The 5432-nt window shown below is 37.3% G+C and overlaps 1 long non-coding RNA gene across 1 annotated transcript; it reads left to right on the plus strand.

Annotated features, from left to right (window-relative positions):
- Positions 1 to 257: 257 nt before the first annotated feature.
- Positions 258 to 1546, plus strand: LOC124153214. Its single transcript, XR_006863610.1, has 2 exons — positions 258 to 821; positions 935 to 1546. It is a non-coding gene; the product is annotated as an uncharacterized LOC124153214 (long non-coding RNA).
- Positions 1547 to 5432: the final 3886 nt, after the last annotated feature.

The following is a 5432-nucleotide window of genomic DNA, read 5'->3' on the forward strand; positions in this document are numbered from 1 at the left end:
GCAACTATTTAGTTGCCAAAAAACCCACGTGGTCTATTTCTGCCGGCAACAGTTTACTCGCCCTCGGAATAGGTCACAATTATTTAGTTGCGGCAATAAAAAAGTCGCCCGTGCGTGGGGCCACAGTCAATACTGTGTTTCATTGGAACTTCCTCCAATTACTAAATAGCTAGCTGCTTTACAAAAGTTGCCAGTGCGCGGGGGGCCTAATGGATGGGGTATTAATTTATTATTACCTACTTACAGATGCTCTTGATTTAAATGTAATTAAAGTACCGATCACTTAATTAATTCTAGCAGCCTGATTTCATTTCAAATTTTGATACGCTCTCGCCTCTTTTTTCTGTTGTGAGGTTATTGATGGGTTTTCTGTCAGATTTGACATATTCAACACGTTCTCCGATGCCGTAAAAATTATTGCGTTGTGAATAAAACTAACAAAGATATACACCTATAATAAGTGTTCATTTTCCTTAGCTCTTGTTTTTGATGCTGGCTATGATCGGAGATAGGATAGCCAACAATGCTTGTGTTGTCAAAATAATTTTCTTGTGTCATCTGTTTGATAATATTCGAGCCTCATACCACTTGCTATATGTATTACAAGAACAAAATTCAGGTTTACAACGTCTCTTTAACACTAAATTTCCGCTGGCGGAAATGATAGAATTCGAAGATGACGAACCTCCAGCCGATGACATCACTTCACTTTTCATCGTACTAGCTTTAATGTTTATCATCCCGTGTTTGATCAATCGTTGCATATTGCGATGTTCCGAGTGTAAAAATCATATAAAAAATGAATCGGGCTCTGTTAAGAGGTAGGGAAATGCTTCAAGTGATCTTTTGGTGATTCTGTTCAAGTACCCGTTTCAAATATAAGTTAATCTTTTTGTGGAAAATTTAACAGCAGTGATTTATCCTTCTTTGATAGGCGGTGTATTAAATCGTCGGGTCCAAACAGTTCAACAGCTTGTAAGAAACCCCCACTGGTGCGGACTACGAGGAGTGGGAAGATATACAGTTTTGGTTGATGAAGATGACGTTCCCCTGATACTGAAAATTACAAAATCTTTCTTCGCTAAGCCACTTTTGTCGGGAATGTTTGGTCAAATCTGCGTCTCATAGCAACATCACCTGAGGCCTTTCGGCCGCTCTTGGAATTTTTTATGCAACCAATATTTTAATGGGAATGGATTATGTGGAATATGAATGAATTATGTGTAACAATTTAGCTTAGGTGAAACGGAATTTAACCTGTATTTCCTCTGTCTACGATTTTATAATGTCTCCAACTACGCCGGCTTCAGATTACCGCTCCTCTCACTCCTCAAAAGCCTTTTGCGCCTTCAATAACATCTCATGGTCTTGAAGGCCTCTGTTTTACTCACTGCCTTCCGGCGCAGCTTCAATTTTCTGGGTCGAAGGCAATATGTGATGGCCCCCTTATTGTATTTTTTGTAAATGGTATGCAATAAAAAAAGAAATAGTAATCACGGGAATCAATATCAGTGCACATAGTTGTTCAATAAACGACTAAATTCAATCTGATCGTGAACTTGACTCGCTGTCTTTGAACCTTGGTGCAAAGGGGACGATTGAGCTGCAGTGACAAATCACTATATCGTCTGTTTTTGCCATGATGAGTAATTCAAAAGTTGCGTGTTTTACGCGTCGATTCTGAGTATAAAAAAGGAAGACCATATACAGATCAAGAAAAGTGGCTGCTTTCGACAAATCTCTCTTTATTTGTAGTCGGTCTTTGTATTAAAAATATTTTAATATTTGGACCCACCGTGTGAGTGGCCATAGATTTACCCATGCGCGTAGAACCCCTACATTAACTTGCATTTTCATACGTGCATCCAGTTTATATTCTCATTAAAACAGATACACCTACGCATTTAGTAGTTGTTGCTAACATGGCTCTTCAACGAAAATCAAAGTGAGATATGTTTACGTTGAAGGAATATCAGGCATCAATTTGGTCTCGGGCATCCTCGGAGCTGTGCCTCAAAAAATTAAAATTTTTGCCAAGTATTCAGACATTTAAATTTTGAAAATATAACCGGGGAGCATGGAAAGATTACATACCATAACCTCATACTATTCTCATATGTAGTGGTCAACAGGTCTAAACTAATTAACCGTAAACTATGTAATGGTGCTTTTCATCCACTCCCGCTAATTATTTGTCGTGCGCTTCATCGTAACTGATCATTCACCTAACTGAACATTCCTCATTACGTTCATTGACTGAAGCCTCTCAGTTGACTTACGAACCTACGTCTGATTATTTGCCAGTGTCACTGTCGCAGCTAGGGGGGGGGGGGTTTGGGGGATAAAGCCTCATAAATTTTTGAAAGTTTAATCCATTTTACTTAATTGCATTAATATTACTTATCGAATTTAGCAAGGATTTATCAAATGTCCCTCAGAAAGTCGTAAAATTCACTATATATCCTAATTTTTCTCTGGGAGGGCCCCTGCACCTCCCGCTTACCCTGGCGGGTATGCCATCCCCCAGACACGTATTAGTTGCGCCTAAAACACCTCCTGGCCCAAAATTACAAAACAATAGGAATAGCTGCGCCTCTGGCCAGTGTAACTAATTTACCCTTTCCCCTCCTGTATTCATCCCCAACTTCATCTCCTCCCACTCTTCATTAAGGATTAACCTGTGCAATTTTTATTAGCCGTGCGATTGTTGGAACGATTATGGTCACCGGAGCAAAAGTCTTTGCTAGCGTGGGCTGTGCGTGCTTGAAACCTACTGGGAAATTCGTTTTTCGAGCAAGTCTGCTTCGTGAGTGAGTGAGCGATTGCGTATTTTGTATGTTCCTTTGTGTTTTTTTGTTTTAGTTTTGGCGCATTTTGCACATTGATTTTCTTCTTTGTAGTCAATATATCCAATCCCTTCCTATACTCAATCCAATAACTTTCCTGCTAGAAATTACGGCCTCGGGGATTTAAAGAAGTTAACGTGACTATTTTCATGCATTCGCGAATGAGGCTGTAAAATTTTGGATTCGCGGAACCATTGATGTCACAAGGGTAAGTGCCACCCAAAATGCCTGGTCCTTACGACATATCATGGACCTCCTCCCAGTCCGCGAGGACCAAATAACGAAACCAGTTAAAATCCTGTTATGATGTGTTGATTCTTTATTTTAAAAGATCATAGGTGAAATTTTATTTCAAAATTAGAGGAACAAATTAAGCGTGACAAAAAATGGACTTTAATCCATGTTCTTTGCGACTCCAATATTACTCCATGGGACTGTTGATTTTATTTTACTGTCAGCCCATGTAATGGTAGCGAGACCTGTTTAAGGAAACGTATAACTTCCGCTCGGCATATATTTTTTCGTGGCGCATCGTTGGCGTACTACCCTACTTATGCTATCATTTTGGAGTAAAAAGAGTAGACTGTAGTTAACATTTGCCTAGGTCTAGTGTTTGAAAATTTTACCACGATATTTTCCTAAATATAAAATTTTCGAGTTTGAGATGCATTAAATATTGATTAGGGTTTAGGTACTCTGAAAATTTTAGAATGATACCCCAGGTTGGAATGAGTAATGCGTTGTGAAAAAAAAACAAAACACTCCAGGTCGAGCGGGAGTGATGTGTCCTCTTAATGCGATTCTGCAATGGCGATCCTGACGATAAGTCGCTCAATGACCTCGGTAGTTGCGAGTTTAAGTGTATTTTTGAATGACACTGATTCTTCTTCATTCAAACGGGATGGATCGAAAAGGAGAAATTACTCGTTGATGAACCTGATTTAAAGGAGAAATGAGAGAAAATTATCAGACATCAAACTGTCGGAATTTATTACTGTCAAGTCTTCCTTAGTGTTCTACATCTATAAAGGGGGATTTTTCTATCTGTCAAGGTACACTTTTTCTGGGTTTAGAGACAATTTTGTGGATTCAAGCTACTTCTGCTGAGTTTTGGACACGCCGTGTCGCCGCTTTCGTCGAGTGTGCATATTTTCCTTCCCATAATTGATTGCTCACTTCGTGTCTACAAATGGTAAGTTTTTACGTTGCGGTCGTAAAGCGGTGGTGTGAAAGTTCGTATCCCCTTTGGGAAAACGTTTATCAATATTCGTGTGTGTATATATTTATTTTGGAGGTGTATATTCCGTCCATTGCTTCCATGTTCGATTCAACAGGCTCACAGTGGGGCCAAATGCTTAAAAGGTGGTCATAATTATTAAATATCATGTAATTTGTTTGAAATTTGGAATATAACCGTTTTAGAGGTCGCTAATTCCGAATATGATGTTGAAATATAAATAAAATTTATATTTGGCCAAAAAATTGGAATTTTTGCTAAAATAAGACAGTAATTGTTCCTCATGTCCAGTAAAAAGGGGGAATATTTTTAATTATACTATATTACGAATATGAAACTGATTTTGAAAATTATATGAAATACATTTCAAAGCTTTGAGGCAATCGATTAATAATTTTATTAATTATTTTAAATAAATATCATCATTTTATGGCTATTTTTAATTTTCAAACATTCTAAACGAATTAATTTCCGATATTGTTACATGTATCTTAATGTACACGTTATAAGCATGTATACATACTTATGGCTTAAATATATATCCTGGAAAATAATAAGGTAGCAAAGATATTATAAAACATTATTGTATAACAGTCAATCTGCGTAGAATATGAACAGGCCCGCGACCACTCAAAAAAATGCAAACACTAAATATAATCTATCTCTAATTCGTCCCATGAATAATTATCTAAGCACAAAACAGCATTATTGAATAAACCCACTTATTATTTTAAATATAAAATGAAAACTCTTAACTTAAATGTCTTTTTAAGAATATATAAAAAGTTAACAAACACATTTACATCACACATTATTATATAGTAGGGTTTCTACGTTGAATATGAAAAGAGCTGCGCACACAGGCTTATAAACGTAAACAAAAATTTCAATCAGACTTCGTTCCATCCAAAGAATCGTCTACCGATTCCGATGAAGATCCTGATTATATCAGATAGGATTCCTACAAAATATTCATGGCTCCGGAACATAAAATTGTCGATGACTTGGACCGCATCACAATCTGACTTACAATAATCGAGTCGGAATGTAACATCAATCTCATAACCAAGTCCACTACAGTTTTTTCCTCGAGCACTTTCGGGTAAAATCTTCCCTGAATTTCCTCAACAGTAATGTTGTACGCTTCCTGCGCTTCCTCTGACATTTTTTCCGATTGGTAACAATGAATTTTGTATGGAATTCCTTTCGTGCAACAGTATTTAGGGTAAACATTGTTGGCATGCAAAACCAGTGATATAATTCAACAATAGCCGGGCTGTTTAGATAGAATACACTTCGCAGATATCTATATTTATTCTATAGCCAGAAGACAGCTTGTAAAACAGTAT

The sequence above is a fragment of the Ischnura elegans genome, chromosome 1, assembly GCF_921293095.1.
Source record: "Ischnura elegans chromosome 1, ioIscEleg1.1, whole genome shotgun sequence".
Classification (NCBI taxonomy): domain Eukaryota; kingdom Metazoa; phylum Arthropoda; class Insecta; order Odonata; family Coenagrionidae; genus Ischnura; species Ischnura elegans.